Source organism: Zalophus californianus, chromosome 6, assembly GCF_009762305.2.
Source record: "Zalophus californianus isolate mZalCal1 chromosome 6, mZalCal1.pri.v2, whole genome shotgun sequence".
Lineage (NCBI taxonomy): Eukaryota > Metazoa > Chordata > Mammalia > Carnivora > Otariidae > Zalophus > Zalophus californianus.
The window spans coordinates 108,350,998-108,370,194 of record NC_045600.1 but is presented as its reverse complement, the minus strand read 5'-3'; the positions used below and the strand labels follow the sequence as shown (position 1 = coordinate 108,370,194).

General features: G+C 52.2%; 1 protein-coding gene across 6 annotated transcripts in view; it reads right to left on the bottom strand.

Moving 5' to 3' along the window:
* Positions 1-19,197, bottom strand: part of CORO2B (coronin 2B) — a 129,317-nt gene that overhangs the window by 69,961 nt on the left and 40,159 nt on the right. Inside the window, exons 1-2 of one of the 6 annotated variants that reach the window (XM_027571597.1) lie at positions 18,144-18,236; positions 1,624-1,957 (exon numbers count right to left, since the gene is read on the bottom strand). The exons of 2 other annotated variants lie outside the window; for them this stretch is intronic. The gene's annotated coding sequence lies outside the window, so the exon portion shown is untranslated. Of the gene's footprint in view, positions 1-1,623; positions 1,958-2,715; positions 2,820-18,143; positions 18,237-19,197 lie in introns of those variants that run through there. 3 more of the 6 variants (XM_027571600.1, XM_027571599.1, XM_027571601.1) reach the window with 3 other exon arrangements.

Sequence of the window (19,197 nt, the reverse complement as noted above, 5' to 3'; positions counted from 1 at the left end):
TGCAGGGGGACCAAGGAAGGCCATGATCCAGAGTCACCCCAATGACTTTTTCTCCACCCCCAGCAAACGTGGAATGCCTGGGTTCCGGGCCAGCGCCCCCATGGATTCCCAGAGCCTCTTGTGCAAGCCTTTCTCCGCCATGAAAAGGGATCCTTCCCAGCTCTGTCCTGCCTCCCTTATGCTCTCAGAGCAGATCAAAGTGGGAATGAACATGGTTGGGATGGCACATTCTCAACAGCCTGCCGATGGGAGGATCCAGCTCCAGCTCCCAAGGATGCTGCCCACTGCCCATCACCCAATGCAAGTCCAGCCAGACATCAAGTCTATTCCTGGAGCAGGCTTCTGCCCTGAATCCCTGCAGTCTTTCCTGTTCTGCTGAGCAGGACTGGACACGTGAGGAGAAGGCTGCCGGCCTGCACTGCTCCGAGATTTTCAGGAGAGCTTCCCACCTCCCTCAAGATGGCTGCCGAGTGGGGAAGTCTTTCCCCAAGACCCCAGGCTCTGTCCTGTGCTCTCCTTTTCCTGGCTCAGCACACCCATAACAATAGCCAATGTTTAAGTGCTTGCTGTGAGCCAAGTATTTTATGTTCATTACATCCTGTAATCCTGATAATAACCCTAGGAATAGATACAATAATAATCCCCAAGGCCAGATGCACCTGGGCTTCTAAGGCCACATAAATGGAGGCGCTGGGTCTGAACTCAGGTCTGACACCTGGGCTCTACATTACATCTCTGCTCCCCAGTCACGCTGGATGGGATGGAGGGCAGGAACTAGGTGTCATTCTCCCTCATTTGTCCAGGGCTTACCATTAGGCTGAATACAATATTGCTACATGTTTAGTAAATGCACGAATGAGTGAAGGGATGAAGAGAGGAATAAGGAAGGGGGACCGCGTCACTTCCCCTCAAAGCCTCCAAAAGCCCCCTTGGCACTCCCAGATCACAGACCTTGCCCATCCCCTTCTGGAAATCCGCAGGATCAGCAGCCAACTTGTAAGATCCGACCTGGGCAGAAAGCCAGGAGAAGGAAATGTCTGCTTCTCTAGGGGCCCGACTTCTCCTACCTGTGGGTGCTGACATTGAAAGGCTTTTTCCATAGCCTGTCAGAGCAGAAAAGCACCCTTGGGTCCATGAAAACCCAGCCTCTCATTTTATAGACGAAGGCCCAGAAAGGGTAAGTGATTTGTCCAAGGTCACACAGCAAGGTTATGTGATGCACATCTGTAAGACTCCTGTGGGTGGGGTGTGAAGTGTGGTGAGAGGATAGGGTTGTGAGCAACACGGGGCCGCTCATTTCCTCAACAGGCAGGCCCGGCGGGAGGGTCTGGGGTGGGCAGGCCCTGCTCAGAGAAGCGCCCACCCACCACTGGGGTTCTGAGTTCTATATTCCTCTGCCCAGTGAGGGAGGAGAGCAGGGGAGCTCAAAGCACAGGCCCAACAGATGGTTTCTATTTGCAGCCACTGAGCCTCATCTGTGCCAGACTTCTGACCTATTTTGAGGAACTGAGGCCCCCACTGGCTCACGGATGGCCTCCCACTCACACCCCTTAACCCACAGTTTGGCAGGGGATCAGATGGGTGGTTCAAGGCCACTGGAGATGGGGAGTGGAGGAGGCAAACCTTTGAAAATGAGGCTGGGGTGGATGTCTGCAAGCCTGAACTCTGGAGAAGGGATCCTCAGAAGGTGAGCCCCAGGCCACCTGTCTCAGAGTCACCGGAGGTATCTGTGGAAATTCACGTGGTTGGGCCCCACTTCCGGCCTGTAGGATCACGCTCTCCGGGAGTGGACCAGGGAATCTGCATTTGAACCGAGCTCCCCAGGTGATTCCTGCTCTTCAGTGTACTATCTGTGGGCCGACAGCACCGGCATTCTCTGGGGGCTGATCAGAAATGCGGAATCCCAGGCCCCACTCAGGGCTGAAGCAGAATCCAGTTTTGCAGGATCCCAGGTGATCTGCAGAGATGTAAAAGTTGAGAAACAGTGCTTTAGTCAGCGCTTCCCAAACTTGAGCGAGGGCTTGGTAAAGCACAGACCACTAGGCCCCACCTCCAGAGTGTCTGATTCAAGAAGTCCGGGGCGGGGGGGGGCGGGGGGGGGGGCGGCAAGCCTCTGCATTTCTAACAAGCTGTCAGGTGCTCCAGGGGGACGTAAGTCCTTGAGCCGTGGTGCAGAGAGCACTGTGCCCTTTGAAGCCCTAGTTCTGTGACCTTTCATAAATCCCTTTGCTTTGCTGAGTCTCAGTTTCTGCATCTGTGAAATGGATAGAATCCATACCTTCTCCCTAGGATAGTTGTGAGGTCCCCGTGAAATAGCGACATGTGGGGAGCATTGTGTGAACTACTATACGGAAGTTATTATATAAATCCATTTGTTCCTTAAAAAGTACTTCAGGTGATCTCATTTGCCCTGCTGTAGTGCGAGTCAATCAAAGAGCTGGCCTAACTGTTCCTCGACGGCTTTACTCTGCATTCCTAGACTGCAGAGCGGCAAGGCCAGGCATGCAGTAAGTGCTTAATAAGGGCTGATGGCATTCCACCCAAGACTTCTGGTTCTCAGCCTGATTCTCTTTTCCCCACAATCTTGACCTCTCACACCCTCCTCCGTGGCCCTCTGGTCTCTTGCTAGGTGAGGCTAAGCAACTTTTTTTTTTTAAAGGTTGTTTGGAAGTTGAGGCTAAAGGCTGGGCTGGGGAGACCCTTCAGGCTCTTCACCTGTAAAATGGCCTGCCTGATGCTTAGGATGATTGGGGATCCCATGTGCAGGGCGCCTGGTCCAGCCCCTTATCGCTGGGCTTCTTCCCCGTGGCGGGATCTGCCATCCAGGCATCCCCAAGCCAGCGCACTTCAGGGCTCAGACACGTGTGGTCAGACCTCGCATGGCCGATGCTGCTCCTGTCACGGAAAACTCCCGAAACAATGTGTCAGGTGTACTTGCCGGGAAGGGGGCATTCAGAGCCACTTGTGGGGCAGAGTCCCACGAGCTTCCCTGGGGGCCTGCTGAGGAGACTTCCACGTGTTGGTCCCTGTGGCCAGGGGTCCTAGGACCACCAACCTCACAGAACAAGACCTTGGCCCCCTGTTACCTGGTAGTGAAAACAAAGACGGGCTGATAAACTGTTACAGGTTGGGGGGGAGGGGGTAATGTGGTCACCAGGCCTGGGCCTCCCCCTTCCCGAGAGATAATTTATCTAGATTGCAATCCAGGGAGGCCATGGATGAGCAGGACAGTCTGCATGCTCCGTAGTAGGGTCTCCGTTAGAGAACAGAGGAAGCTGACCCATCTCTCAGTGTCCCAAGTGAGAAAGGGAAAGCTGAAGACCTTTTTATTTTTTTGAAGATTTAATTCATTTGGGGGAGAGAGAGAGCACACTTGCGTGACAACGAGCAGGGGGTGGGGCAGAGGGAGAGGGAGAAGCAGACTCCCCACTGAGCACAGAGCCTGACGTGGGGCTCGACCCCAAGACCCTGAGATCCTGACCTGAGCTGAAGTCTGATGCTTAACCGAGGGAGCCACTCAGGCGCCCCGAAAGCTGAAGACATTCATGTTACTCTTAACCATCTTGGGCACAGACAAAGTGGGCCATCATCTTGCCCACAGAGAAGCAGACACCAGGCCACATGCACACAGCTGATTTGGAGATTAACTCTTTATGTTGCTCGCCCTCCACTATCCCCCCTAGGGATGTGTGTGTGCGAGTGTGTGTGGGGTGTGTGTGTGTGTGTGTGTAGGAGTCGCCATTTCCTCCAAGACACTGGAAAAACTTCATCAGCTGGAGGTCTAGAAACTAGAGTGGAAACTTTTTGATGAAACTTAATGTCACTGAGAAAATAAAAAGGTTTTTGTTTAAAAAACCGTCTGACTGATGACTGTCTCATGATGTTCTCTACCTTTCAGTCACTCATTGCCTTATAAAAAGAACCTACTAATTAATTTAAGACCTGGCAAGGAAAGGGGAATCTTCTTTGATCTTTGGCCAACGAGTCCCCTATGACAGCCACTGCTTCCCAAACTCAGGAGGGACACGGCCTCATTGAGGTGGCCATGTTGTGTCCCACAGGGACCTCTAGCCCAGCTCCAGAGCTCTGCACAGTAGGGGAGACCCACACTCAATGGTGATTAGTTCAACCACTCAACTCCTTCCTTGGAGGGTTTACATGTGAGCTACGGGGAGCCAGCAGTTGGTGGCAGAGGAAGGAGCCACAGGCCCAGAGAAGGGGGATGGAGAAGAAGACCTGGAGAAGCATAAAGATTTTATTTATTTATTCATGAGAGACCGAGAGAGAGGCAGAGGCAGAGGCAGAGGGAGAAGCAGGCTCCCCACAGAGCAGGGAGTTCGATGCGGGGCTCCATCCCAGGACCTTGGGATCGTGACCCGAGCCGAAGGCAGATGCTTAACGACTGAGCCACCCAGGCGTCCTGACACAGAGAAGCATAAAGAGGGTCAGTTTTACTTTTTAGATATGTAAGCATCTTTTACTCCTTTGCATTGGCTAACTGTGACCTACTCCTTTTTCCTCTTATCAGCAACCATTTATCCAGAAAGGCTTAGGACGGTTAAAGCAGGAATAAAAAAAAAATGCAGGTTCTGATATCCAAAACAGGATTTTGCAGCTACACGACAGTCTTAAGAGCCAGACCTAAGAGGCTTTTCTGGACTCCCATCTTCCCCTATTAGCAAATGAAGAGTCTCCATTGGCTGACTCTGGTGAGCCACCACAGGAAGGGGAAAGCCCACTCCTCGAAGATGGAGATGGAGAATGTGAAGGGAAATCAGAACCGAAGTTCATGTTCAGGAGTGTGTCCTGATTTTCCATGCCTCGGGTCAAAATCTCAGGGGCAATGTGCTTGGTAGATGGAGAGGTTTCCCTCCAACTTCTTGGTTAGGATTCTGGAAAGAGGGGCATCTGGGTGGCTCAGTCAGTTGAGCGTCCGACCCTTGATCTCAGCTCAGGTCTTGATCACATGGTCGTGAGTTCTAGCCCCACACTAGGCTCCACGCTGGGCATGGAGCCTACTTTACAAAAGAAAAAAGGATTCTGGAAGGAGATCACTATTCAAACAAGATGTGGCCTCCCAGGATTAAGATGGCCAAGGGGAATGGCCAAACAGAGGGGGCTGGGTGTACAAGCCTGAGCTCCCTTCAGCTCCTGGCTGGTGGAGAGAACCCAGCAGTCAGTCCCTGTACACCTCTGAGGGAGGGCAGGGAAGGTCTAAGAGCCACATGCGACCAAGAAGTTGCTATTGTGAGGGACAAGCCAACTGCATCAGAGGCCGGGGGCAAGGTGGATATGAGACAAAGGCCCAGCTGGGAATGGACCCTGTCATTAGGGCCAAGAAGAAATGGACCATGAGTCTGTCAGTTGCAGAGTTCAGTGGTAGGTGCCCAAAGAATGCTCTGGGATAGGACAGACCAGCCACACCTTAGTGGACATCAGCCAAGACACGTGTAAGGACCAGCACAGAACCAGAGGCCCCCTTCCCCTGACACCTGAGGTCACATAAGCCTCAGCCATCTATATCCACAGATGTCATTTTGAAAAAGAGCCAGAGGAGGAGGAGCTCTGAAAGATAAGCCCTTTGGCATCATTCAAGCAGAAGCCAAATTACTCCGAAGGGGCTGAGTGTTTACCTCACAAGACTATTTAAATGACTGAATCAGACTGACTCCGCTGGACTGGGCTGAATGTGTTTTATCACCGTGACTCTGTGAGGTGGGGCTTCCGAATGAGAGCACATCAGCTTTGGAGAAGATAAAGAATCTCTATCTTCTCTGCGCGTCCAAGTTGTCAGGGCCGACCATGTAAGGCCGTGAAGGCCGTGCACTGCACATGTGACTTTGTGAATAGCGCCCCCTGGGGTTACAGAGCGCGGGTTCGCATGGGGGAGGGTGCTGCCAGTCCCTTCACAATGAGGAAGAGGCTCCAGAGGCAAGAGGCAGAGTAAGAGAGACCTCATCAGTATCCCCGAGGCCAGGCTTGAGCAGACAAATAACCCTCGGGATCCTGGGCACTTGCAGATCTGAAACGTCATTCCCGGCTTCCGATGCCTGGTCACGTGGCTGCCCCTGGGAGCCTGCGAGACCTGCCTGCCGCTCACTCTCTTGCCTCCTATTAGTAACGATAACAGGGTCCGCTTCTAGAACCAACAGAGAACCCACTGCGGCAATGCGGAGGGACACCATTCATCTTTGGCAGCTCGAGAAGGGGCTCTCCTTGTGCGGGCATGTCAGGACTTTCTCCATTGTGTGGTGCTGGCTCCAAGACGACAATGAATTGGCCCCAGTAGGTCCCTGCCACCCTGTCCCCAGGGACTCACCCTCCCTGAGCACCTGGAGCACTGCCTGGATGCAGCCCCCACTTGGCCCTCAGTTCTCCTTCCCAGAGACCTCTTGTTCGAGAAAACAGAAACATGCCTACAGCTTGAGTCTTTCTTGGTTGACCTTTTTTTGCTACTTGTAGCCCAAAGCATCGCAGCTGATAGAAGAAAGGGCAGGGGGTAATGGACGTTTGAGTCTTTGGACACTGCCCATGGCAGGTCTCTGTGAGGTCTCTGTGTCACCCCCACAGTCAAAAACCCAGAGATGGTAAGGAGGCCCAGACACTACCCAGCCCAGACCTCTGCCAGAGGATGAAGAAAACCAGGACCCCCCTCCCTTGCCCTTCCAGGTTTTCTCTCCTCTCCCAGCAGAGCTCCTTGGGGTGGGCTGAGGCAGCTGCCTCTTCTTCCTGTGCGCTTGCTGGAAAAGTCGCATGGATCCGGGGGTGTCAGGGGGGAGCGAGAATCCGATTCATAGTGCCTATTGCTACACAGCCGCTCCACACAGCACATCCCGGGCCCAGCAACGCTGTGGAGACTTGAAAGGAGATCCCCCCGCCCCGCCTTTTCTATTCTACTGAAAGCTATCATTGCTACAGAAAGGAGGAGGGAAAAGGGTGGAGGGGAAACGGAGGTCATGTGTCTAAAACATCTGGCCCGGGCCTGGTGGGCGATGAGCAAACACACACCAGCACCCTTCCTCCCCCCTAACATGGCAGCAAAGCGGGTGACAAAACGTGGGCACTGGGCAGCTCCCAAAGGGTGGCAGTGCCTTGGGCAGGATACCCTCCCGCTGTCCGTTGGGATTCGTTCTTTTTGAGGTACCGTTTTTCCTTTCCCTCATGGTAGTGACACACACGATGCGCACACACACACACACACACACACACACACGATGCGCGCACACACACACAATGCGCGCGCGCGCACACACACACACACACACACACACACACACACACACACACACACACACTGCTGGCTCAAGAGCCTAACCTCCCTGACTCCACAGAGAGCTGGGGTCAGGGTCACAGGGTTAACATCTTCTTCAGCCCCATCCCAACCTTCCTGATCTGATCCCCACAGGGGCTGCTCCTGTCATGGACGCTTCTGCTGGTCCCCATCCACTCTGTGAGCACATTAAGAAGCCCCAGAAGTTGCTCAGTCTTCCATCGACAAGATCCCAGGCTGCGTTCTTTCCTTCAGGGCCTCCAGGTCACTATGGAAACCAAAGCCATGATTCCCCAGGTGCCAGCCCACTGGCAACATCTGACCTCTGCAGACTCATCTCTACAGATAAAGTCTCTCTAATTCCCCCTCCCCTGGAGTCAAGACCACCCCATGTGTGTAGGGCACTTCTGTGAAAATAAAAAATGGTGCCCCTTCCTTTAGGCAGATGTAGACCCAGATCAGAGCCCATAGCTTGGTGAGTGAAACGTGAGCTGGACTTGCTTCTCTGCCAGGTGCCCTTGTGCAGGGCACAACCTGCACAACTGTACACGGTAGCCATTCATGGAGCCTTTCTAATTACCCTCCTGTGTTTCTGACCTAAATGCTATTCTCAGACACTGACTACTCCAGAACTTCCAATGTGGGGCAGACTAGCTCAGGGGGCAACAACTTCACAAAACACCAAGACCTACTTAGTACTCCCCAGCATAATCCCGTGGTTCACCCAGCACCTTCCGGTAGGTGTCAGTCCCTGGGCTCTTCTCTGCTCATGCTGGTTAATGCCACTGCACCTCTATCACCCCCAATTCCAATTCATTCCTCCCTGCCCCGTCTGGAGGTGAACCACACAGCTATCCCGGGAGACACGGGAGGGTCCTACCCTCCTGTGCTCTCATCCCGCCCGGGTTGAAGGTCTTTCTCTACCACTAACTGGCTACGATTACAAGTTGTCAGAGAAATAAGGGCTATTAGTGGTGCTTCCTCAAACCACAGGAGGTGGCTTGATGTGGGGATTAAGTGAGAAAATGCACGTAGAATGCTCTTGACATTACCTGGCACATATTATGTGCTCAATACGCTTAACTACTGTACAGTCCCTTGACTTAGCTGTTCCTGATTCTTTGTTTTAACCTGGATGAAGCAATATAATCCATGTGTAATGTATCTGACACAGCATTGTACTTGCTATGTGCCAGGTACTATTCTAAGCATTTACCAATGTTAACTCAATCCTCATAGCAATTCAGAGCTATAGTAGGTGCTATTATCTTCCCCTAGTTACACGGGAGGAAACTGAGGCACAGAGGTTCAGTAACTTGCCCAGGGTCCCATATAGAAGACGTGGAGGAGAGATTTGAACCCAAGCCTTCCAGCTCCACTGGGTGTACTGCCATAGCACTTCTTGGTGGCTAGTGTGGGAATTAAATGAGATAATGCACCCGACGTGCTTGGCACACAGAAGGCACTCAACGTTGGTCATTATGTTAGCGTATTGTTGTTGTCGAACATTTATAATTGGTATTACTAACATGTGCGAAGCACCCACCGAAATCAAGCTACCCCTTCTTGCCCCTTTTCCGTCCCCTCCAGTGCTGATGTGGCTGCGTTTTGGTGGTGGCGGTGGGCAGGAGCTTTGGCACTCTTTGTACAAGGTCTCCTGCTGGGTTTCCAGTTTAGGGGCCAGGAGAGAAGATGGCAGGTTATCAAGGGGAGGGTGAATAAAGCCCCCCCAGCACAGAGCCCCCTGGAACTTGAGGACACATAGCAAATCAATTTGGCTCCAATACAGAGAGGCTGGAAGTAAACGGGGCTAGGGAAGCAGATGAAGGGAACAGGCTGCCCCTGCAAGGTTCAACTCAGCAAATAATAACTGAGTTGCCTAAGAATCCCCGGGGCTGCTTGCTCTAGGAAGCCTTCCTAGATCTCCCAGGCAGATCAACGCCTTCCTTCCCTGGGCCATCAGAACACTTTATATTTCCAGCCCCGCCCCGCCCATATTATGCCAACTTTGTGTGAGAGGCACAGCACAGCGAGGCCAATGTCTCTTGGACTGGAGGCTTCTGGAGCGCAAGGACCAGAGCTGTAACGGTGGCATCCCCTGTGGGGCCTTATGGTGGAGGCTTAGCGAACACTTGCTGAGTGAATAAGTGAGTGAATGGGACACGGCTCCGGCCCGCCTCAGGCCTCTCTTTTCTGTGACCTCCCCATTGCAGAGCAACCTCTGGGATGCCAGAGCTGGTGGGAGGTGAGCCACGTGCGGGCCCAGCTGGGTGTGGGGGGCAAGGGGGAACACTGCCACCCCTTCGCCCCATGACAGGGGCTCTGCCTCACCTGGAGGGGGGCTGCTGCATGCCCTGGGCCCCTCTTCCTTCTGCGGCCCTGAGCGAAGCTCCTGCAGTTAGTGGTGAGACTGGGAGTTAACCCGGGCGGCTGGTCCCAGGGCCTGGGCATCTGCATTTTTAAAAACCCTGCTCAGTGAGAAGGACAAACCGCCAGTCTAAAGGCTTTAGAATGTGAGTCTGGACTTGTCTCGAGGTTTTTTCACTTCCTCCAGGACACTGGACACCCCCTTCACGCCCCCCTATCCCGGTGTTTCCAACCTTAAGGCTTAATGACATCGTTCCAACTCGCTGGCCACCAGCACCGTCTTTCAGCTATTTACATGTTTGTGCAGTTTGGTCCTCAGTCTCCCCTGGGAGCTGGCTTTGGTCCTCCAAGTACATCTGATAGAAAGGGCCAGAAAGCCCCAGAGCCCTGGGCCTCCCAGGGAAAAGGGCGAGCCGCTGGACATAGCACCACAACGTGTCCACCGAAGGACATGGCAAGACTTCCAGTACGATGGACAGTTAGATCTTTGGTAGAATATGTTATAAGAGCAAAACAATCCAGGCCGTGCCGACTTCCTGATTTGAAAAACCAGTACTTCAGGGTCAAATCCATGAAGGAAATTTATAATAAATCCACCTCTGTGCCCAAAGGGCTCACTCACACCTGCTGACCTGCCATTCTCTCGGGGGCGGGGGGCAGCCTCTTCCGTGCCCACAGTCCTTGCCCAGGCTAATCCTTCCGAATGACACGTCCCTGCTATGGGCAAACTCCTACTCCTTCATCAAGGCTCACCTCAAAGTCACCTCATCTGGGGAGACTTTCAGGACAGTGCTGGGTACGAGGTATGATACTGTCTTCTCAAAATATCTTTTTACATGGCTCCTGGGACCCTTACCCCAGTGGGTAATTACTGCTCTACTGCTCTACAAGCCTGGTTTCTCCCACTGATGTGTGATCAACTCGGAGGCAAGAATCCTTTCTCTTTGCATCCCTAGCACTTAGCGCAGCAAAAGCCCCAGCCCATGAGACAGAGACCCACAGACTCAATCTGGCCTGCAGATGTGGGGCTTAAGGGCCAGCACAATGATTAAAATTGTTCTGAATTACTTGCCAACATTAAAAAAATCAGGACACTGCAAATAAAAATCCAGACTCCTTCCTTTTCTGGAAAAACCAGAAAACCAGAAGCTCTGGCCCACTTTGGGGCCACATTCCCACTGCCGCTCCTTCAGAAGGGAAGTGGGGTCTTCCCTTCCTCATTATGGTTCTTGTAACTCCTGTACACACTCGAACCATGTGCCCTCTTGGGATGAAGCAGGGCAGGGCTGAGGAGGAAGACTGAATATGGCTGTGGGTGGGGAGGGCCAGAGCTCACTCATGTCAGCTTGCACACGCTGGACACTGCCAGGGTCCCCGAACAACCCTCCAATGGTGTGCAAAGAGCCCGGGGTCTCAGTCCAGCTGCTTCAGTTCGGGCCTCAGCTCTGCTGCTCTGGCAAGTGTCAGGACCTTAATCCCACAGGCAGTACGGGTGGGCCACTTCCTTGCTGTGTGACCCCGGGGCAGGCAGCTTCTAGCCTCAGTTTCTTTGAGCCTGTTTCCTCACGTATAAAATGAGGATGATATTAATAGTGCTTACCCCATATGGCTGATGTGAAGATTAGAGTCCATAAAGTATGTAAAGCACCTGACACATTCCAGAACTCTTTAAATCTTTGCTTGTCACCATCGTTATCACCATCCTCAGTTTCCCAGTCTGTTAAATGGGTATAGTTCTAATCCCACCATGTCTACCTCCCAGGGAGGTAGTGAGATAAAATAAACAAAACTGCAAATTTCATGAGGATAGAACCTGTGTCTGCCTTGTTCCCCCGATGCCCTCCCAGGATTGAGAATAGTGCCTGGAAATAATAGGGGCTCAGCAAATATCTATGAAGAAAGGAAGGAAGGAGAGAAGAAGGGATGGGGATGTATCTTGTGACTCTGTGGGCACTCTACAGGGGTGACGGTTTTATTTCTAATGAGTAGCCAGAGATGTCCAACGACAGAATGGATTATTTGCAAGTGGTAAGTTCCCCATCACTGGAGGCAATTAATGAAATTGGAAGGTCCTTTGGCACAGGTGTCAGAGATGAGGCTCCCATATCAGGTTCAGGTTGAACTGGATGACACCTCAAGTGTCCTTTCCAATTCAGAGCGAATGACAGGCTCACTCATCCCATCCTTCCAGCCACCAGCAGCCCTCAGCCAAAGGTTGTCTAGTCGTCTCACACTCAAGTGCGTGTAAAGCCAGCCCTTGCCTCCTCACGCTGTTGTCATATGAGCCACCCAGACGGATGTTCTCAAAGACACACTCAAGTGCACACTTGCACACACTCGAGTCCACCTTACACACACAGCCACCCACTGAGCAGTCGCCACCATCATCACCGACAACAGTAGTACTTAACATACTGAGCACTCACTATAAACCAGGCTTTGGGCTAAGTCCCCCTCTCAGTCTCATTGAATTCTCCTAAGAGGAAGGGCTCTCTATCCCCATTTTAAAGATGGAAAACCAAGGCTCAGAAGGTAAAACGACTTGTTCAAGGTCACATCGTTGGCAGGAGCGAAGCTGGGCTTTGAACCTAGTTCTTTCTGGTCTCCAAAGCCTGGCCTCGTGAGCCACACTGCATCCCTAACACAAACCAACAACCAAACTAAAGTGAGCCCAACAAGTCCTCGAAAGGCTGCCTCCAGCCCAGCCGTCACCCCGGCCTTGGCACATTCGCCCCTCAGCTGCCCTCGTGCTGGGCTCCAGGTCCACGTGAGTGTGGAACCCTGGCCAGCAGTGGGCTCCTGGTTCCAACCCACCTTTGTAGCTTGTCTCCGTGGCGGCCTCACTCAGCTGGGTATCCCAGCCAAACAGGACCCTTCCTGGTCACCTCTGGGCCTTTGCTCGGGCTGGCCGATGGTCGGGAATGCCTTCTCCTCTTCTCCTGGCAAACCCTATTCCAGGGCACAGTTCAGTTCGGATGTCTCCTGCTCCTTGGAATTTCTCTGATCCCCGCGAGGCAGAGCCGGTCCCTCCCTCCCTAACACTGGGTCCATTCCTCCGTTCTAGCACTTTCTGCATTGTTCTCTGCCTAGTTGTTTGTGTGTCTGCCTCCCTCACTAGACCGTGAGTCTCCAGGGCCCAGGGCAGTGTCTCATTCAATGTGAGCATCCATCTGTACACACAGGGCCTGACGTGACAAAGATGCCCAATAAATGCTGTGGTCTCAGTACTCATGGCCAGGAGGGTCCCACACGGGGCTCTCGCAGGTGCATGGTGGCCAGAGCTGAGTCCGTTCACGGCTGATGTCATCCGTCCACATGGAGCGGAGCACCAAGCCCATCGGTACGCAGGCGGGAACATCTGGGCTCCTTTGGAAAGCAGTCCCTTCCCAGAAGTGGAGCAGAGGTGGGGCAGCGGGGGACCCGGCAGCGATGTCCAGCTCAGGCTGCTCCTGAGTGGAGACAGGCCATCGGACTGCTTGATTTCACCCAGCCGACCTTCTACCATTGTTTGGGGGATTTCAATGCAGAAACCGGCTCCCTGCCCAACCCTGCCTGACGCAGAGTGGGAAGGCCTCGAACTGTTCTAACCCTGGTCCCTCCATAGCTGGCTGGGTGATGGCAGGCCCGTCCCCGCTCTGGGTCTTAGTTTGTCCATCCACAAAATGGGAGAAACAATAACTCCTGCTCTGTCTGCCCTGTAGGACTGGAAAAAGAATAAGTAAGGGCGCCCCTGGGTGGCTCAGTCTTAATCTCGGGGTTGTGTGTTCAAGACCCACGTTGGGTGTAGAGATTACTTAAAAATTAAAAAAAATTTTTTTAAAGAATATTATTTAAATTGACACTTTCTAAAATTTAAATATCTGCCTGAGACTCATTCTAAGGAATTTTATCCATGACGGAACTGGCTCAATGTGTTAGCTACATTTTTTCTACTAAATTAAATAAATATGTGACAATTAAACCAAACCATATTCCTCCAGGCCCCAGGGAAAACATCTTGTACATCACTGGTGGTTCATGTCAGTTCTTTGAGAAACAGAGGGAGTAAGGCACCTTCAGGCCCTTCTCAGCTCTTCCAGCCCAGAGTGTACGTCAACGTGATGCACTCACCTGGCACCCAGCCCTGGGATCCAGGAGATGGTAAGCCAATCCCTACTCTCCAGGAGCTTCCAATCTTGCCCACAAAAAAAAAAAAAAAAAAAAAATGCTCTCCAGCTGCTTCAGCTGTTTCCCTTGTATTTCATTTAAAGCCTGCTCGAAGGCATACCAAAATGCACACATTATAGTAGAGTGAAAAATCAAGTAGTGATGAACCAGTTTAAAGGAAAGTGAGGGTAGGAGAATTAAGGCAAGGCAAAATTAGTACATAAAAGGCTCACCGGAGCCCTTGAATGCTCCATGGAAAAGTACCACGGATTGGAACTCTGAGCTTCCTAACAGCCAAGGTAAAAAGGGAAATGTGATTTATTCTCCTTTCATATGATATATGAGCCGTGTCCTTAACTGCATTGAGATAAATACGATATAAAGGTCTCTGGGGCCGCTGACCTGAGCAGAAAGATGCTGCTCCCGTCTCCTGACAGGTGTCCCGGTCTTTCTTTGAGCCCATCTCCTATGCTGATGACCTTCCCCCAGATAAAGCTGCGATCATGTCACCTTCCTTTTTGAGAAATGTGTAACCTTTTTTCTCTCACCTCCAGGATAAAATTAAACATTCTCAGGCTTGTATTCAAGCAAACCCATGAAGTAGCCCCCAAATATCTTTAGGGTCATATCTCTAGGAACTTCATATTTAGATCTCCATGGAACTGCCTGAGTTCAGATCTGGGCTCTACCGCTTAGTAGCTATGTGATCCTCTGCAAGTTACATAACTTCTCTGAGCCTCAGTTTCCTCATCCACGACATGAAGGTGTAAAGAGTTCTTGTCTCCTAGAATTATTATGGGAACTGAGTGTGGTAAGCCAGGCAAAGCGCTTGCCAGGTGCAGCACTGTGCGTTCTGCCCTCCGCTCCGGTACAGTCCTGTCTCCTGGTCTGCACTGTGCTGCTGCTTCGGTCTCGCTGGCTCTTGTTACTGTTGACTGGCTTCGGTCTGGCTCCCCCGGCTCAGTAGACTGAAATCCTATCATTCATCTGCTCAAGTGCCATTCGAACTGGGGGCCTTCCCTGATTGTCCCAATCAAAAGAACCCATTCCTTGCTCTCTTTTTCCCCAGCACATAATTTATATGCAATTCCATATACACACTATATGCAACACTCAACCCATGTTTCTCACACTGGAGGGTCACCTCCTACCAGCAGGTTATGAAATCAGAGTGGTAGGATGCTACCAGCACTCGAAAAAAAAAAAAAAAGAGACAGAGTAGAGAAGCCTAAAAAAAATATCAGAGTGCATGGCCTGCCTTGTGATTTGGTTTTGTATATATAATATATATTTGCGTGTGCGTGTGCTTGGTCGTGGTCACAACATAAAGTGATTTTCCATCTAGGAGTCATAGCCAAAAAATATCTGAATGCTACAGAACTAATTGTGGGTTCCTGGAGGGCAGGGACGAAGTCAGGTTCACTTCTGTGTCCCCAGTACTTAGCACAGAGCCTGGCACATAGTAGATACTCAATAAACATGATTTTTGTTTTTGTTTTTCAGTAAACATTATTGAAGTGACCTAAAAATCCAGTAATTCAGTATAACTCATTTACTAGGGCATCCCGGGTGCCCGATATTCAACTATACACCCCCGGGTTCAGCCACAGGACCCACCCAGCAGGAGGGTGGCCACCCAGGATGGATTTCAGAATTGAGGTTGTCAGGTGTAGGTGGAAAAGAACGATACGGTTTAGTCCCCACTTACTGAGGACCCTCTCCCAAGACTCCACTTTCATCTTCCAGAAGATGGGAGCGATGATGTCGGCATCGTCCACCCCATGGGGAGGGCACACGGTAAGAACGGCCTCGAGTCCATCCGGTTGGCTGAGAACGAGCACGCAGGCCCTCTCTGACATACATATACACGAAGGCACACGCTCACACACACCTGCACACAGACTCATAGACATGTGCGCACCCTGCTCTTCATTTCAGAGATGGGAACGTGGAGGCCCAGTGAGGGCAAGTGACTTACTCAAGGTCACCCAGCAGGCAAGTGGCAGAACCTGGACTAGAACCAAGTCTCTTGGTCTTCACACCAAGACAGAAGACAGGACAAATAGTGCATTAGGCCGAAGAGTGCCTGGAAAGGCTCGAAGGTCCCTTTCAATACTGAGAGGTGGTGCCAGGCCCAGCTCCAGGACCTGCAGACACAAGAGGTCACAGTGGCCCACCTGCCTCTCCTCCCCCTCTGCCTCCAGGCTCCTACCCATTTCTGATGGCAGTTCCCTGGGGCCACGTGTGCTGGGATAGAGACCTGTCCTGCTTTGCAGAGCGGGAGGGAGCTGATGTCGTGGGAAAGCACAGAAGGCTTGTGACTCAGTCCCAACAATTCCTGGGCCTTTTTCTTAACCCCTCAGAGCCCTGGAGCCTCATCTGGTAACCATAGTTACAACCCTCCACGCCCCAGGGCTGTTGGGAGGAGGAAGCGGGAAGGTAAGTAAGTGTGTGCATACATTCGTCCCTTCCCTTCCCCTCTCCCTGAAACCCTTTCTTTCATCCTCCAAGATTTCTTCCAAGTAAAAACAAAAACACCTCTGACCATGCCTTTTGCTCTAACACTTTCAACGTCCCTCCACTAGGAGAATAACGTCCACACTCCCCAGCCCAACACTCAAATCCTTCAAGGATTCGATCCTATATTTTTATCTCTTCAGTCCTTTGTCCATCAACAAGATGGGCCAGTCACCTGTCACCCGGGATCACAGAATTTGCTGGGAATGAACACGCATGCACGCACACAGCACATACTTCCGCACAGACGCATGCAGGCACACACACACACACACACACACACACACAGTCACACACTCACACGCAGGCACATAGCGCATACTTCTGCACAGACGCATGCAGGCACACACACACACGTGCATACGCAAGCACACAGTCTACAGATACACACACACACTCACATGCACTCACACTCATACACGTGCACACACACAGCACATACTTCTGCACAGATGCATACAGGCACACACACGCGTGCACACTCACGCGCACGCACATAGCACACACTTCTGCACAGACGCATGCAGGCACACATACACACACTCACAGTCACACACTCACATGCACGCACACAGCACATACTTCTGCACAGACGCATGCAGGCACACATATACATGCGTCACACGCAAGCACACAGTCTACAGATACACACACACACACTCACATGCACTCACACACATACACGTGCACACACACAGCACATACTTCTGCACAGATGCATGCAGGCACACACACATGTGCACACTCACATGCACGCACACAGCACATACTTCTGCACAGACGCAGGCAGGTACACACACACGTGCACACACAAGCACACACGTCTACAGATACACACACTCACATGCACGCACGCACACACGTGCACACACAGCACGTAATTCTGCACAGACGCATGCAGGCGCACACACACGTGCACACTCACATGCACACACACACAGCACATACTTCTGCACAGATGCATGCAGGCACACACACATGTGCACACGCAAGCACACACGTCTACAGATACACACACTCACATGCACGCACGCACACACGTGCACACACAGCACATAATTCTGCACAGACGCACGCAGGCGCACACACACGTGCACACTCACACGCGCACACACAGCACATACTTCTGCACAGATGCATGCAGGCACACACACGTGCACACGCAAGCACACAGTCTACAGATACACACACACACTCGCATGCATGCACACAGCACATACTTCACAGACGCATGCAGGCACACACACACGTGCACACGCAGCACACAGTCTACAGATACACACACACACACGTGCACACTCACATGCACGCACACAGCGCTCTCCCCTCAGGCTGGCCTTTCCCACATCCTCCTTTCAGAACCCCCATTCTGAAAGCCTTCCCGGATCCGTGCCTTCGGAACGAGTCTGGCTGCGTGTTTGGTTCCAGAACCGGGGCACCTCAGCACACTAATCCTTCCATGACCCCACCTCCAGTGCTCGGGAGACAAGCCCCAGATTCGGGCCCTGGGTGGGAACCTCGCAGATGGCTGCAGCATGGGATTCCCTGCGTGTGTTGAGGCCCGCGTGCTGCCACGGCCCTGCGCACAGCTAGTCGGAATCCTCCTAGCCACGGCCCGGGAGACTCACCCAATTGCCCACAGCTTCCAACTGGAGGTTTGAATCTGGATCGAGGGCAGCCACCTGCTTCTAAGGGATTGAGGCATAGCAGAGAGGCCGGCAGGCCAGGCAGCGAGCTCCCCCCCTTGGGGGTTGGGTGACCTTGAGCAAAGCCTTTGTTCTTTTGTTGGAGTCACAGTAAAATTCTCAAATCTATAAATAAGACGAAAAATAAGGCTACATACCTGTCTGGGAAGGAACTAGGACAACGGGGGAGCTTTTTCAAGCTCCATACATCCTGCCCAAGATTCGTAGCCCTTATAAATGTACATCAGCATCTGGGTGGTAGAGAAGAGGCATGCGTATTATTTTGAAAAGGCTTCTGAGATAATTCTGATTAGTCATGGACCCAACAGCAACCCAGGTACGCCCCCCATTACACTGTTCACTACCAAAGCACGCACTGTGGCGTCGCCCTTGGGCTGTCTCAGCCAGGGGACGATGCTTAACCAAGCTAAGCTGAACCAGTCAGCGGCATAACGCCATGCGTTCCAGTCAGGGTTGTGAGCAGTGGATAAGGGGTTCCTCCAGCACAGAATGAAGGAAAGGTCTCTTTGGACAGGGCTGCTGACAGGAGGGAGGGAACCCTGCGTTGTTAACCTCCAGGCAGGTCTGGCCCTCAGTGGCGGCTCTAAAATGCCAGTCTCTTGGGACGCCTGGGTGGTGCAGTCGGTGAAGCGTCTGCCTCTCGGTTTCAGCTCAGGTCTTGATCTCAGGGTCATGAGATGGAGCCCCCGTCGGGCTCTGGGTTCAGTGTGGAGTCTGCTTAAGACTCTCTCTCTTCTGCCCCCTCCCCCCCTCAAATAAATTAACACATCTTTAAAAAGAAATTAATAAAATGCCAGTCTCATCCCCCTCCTCATCTAGGTGAAGTTTATGTCTTCCATCAGGTGGTAAGCATTAAGAGGGAGGGCTATGTATCTTCTTTCTGCGTCTCCTCTGAGCCTGAGCCTGAGCCTTTGCGTCCACCATGAAGGCTCAAAAACCCTTTCTCATTCCACAAACATCCACTGTGTGGTTGCCATGCACCGGGCCCCCAAGTTTGACGGTACAGAGACGACCAAAACCTGCCTGCACTCCTCAAGAGCCTCCCCACGCAGGGGAAATGACTGATTCTCTATCCATTCTGATTAGAAAGGTCAGCACTAGTCCTGTCTCCTGCGTGCCTGAGGCCCTCAGGCCACCCCACAGGTGCCCCCGGAAATTACTGGCTTGCTGGGGCCTGGGTTAGCCAGACAG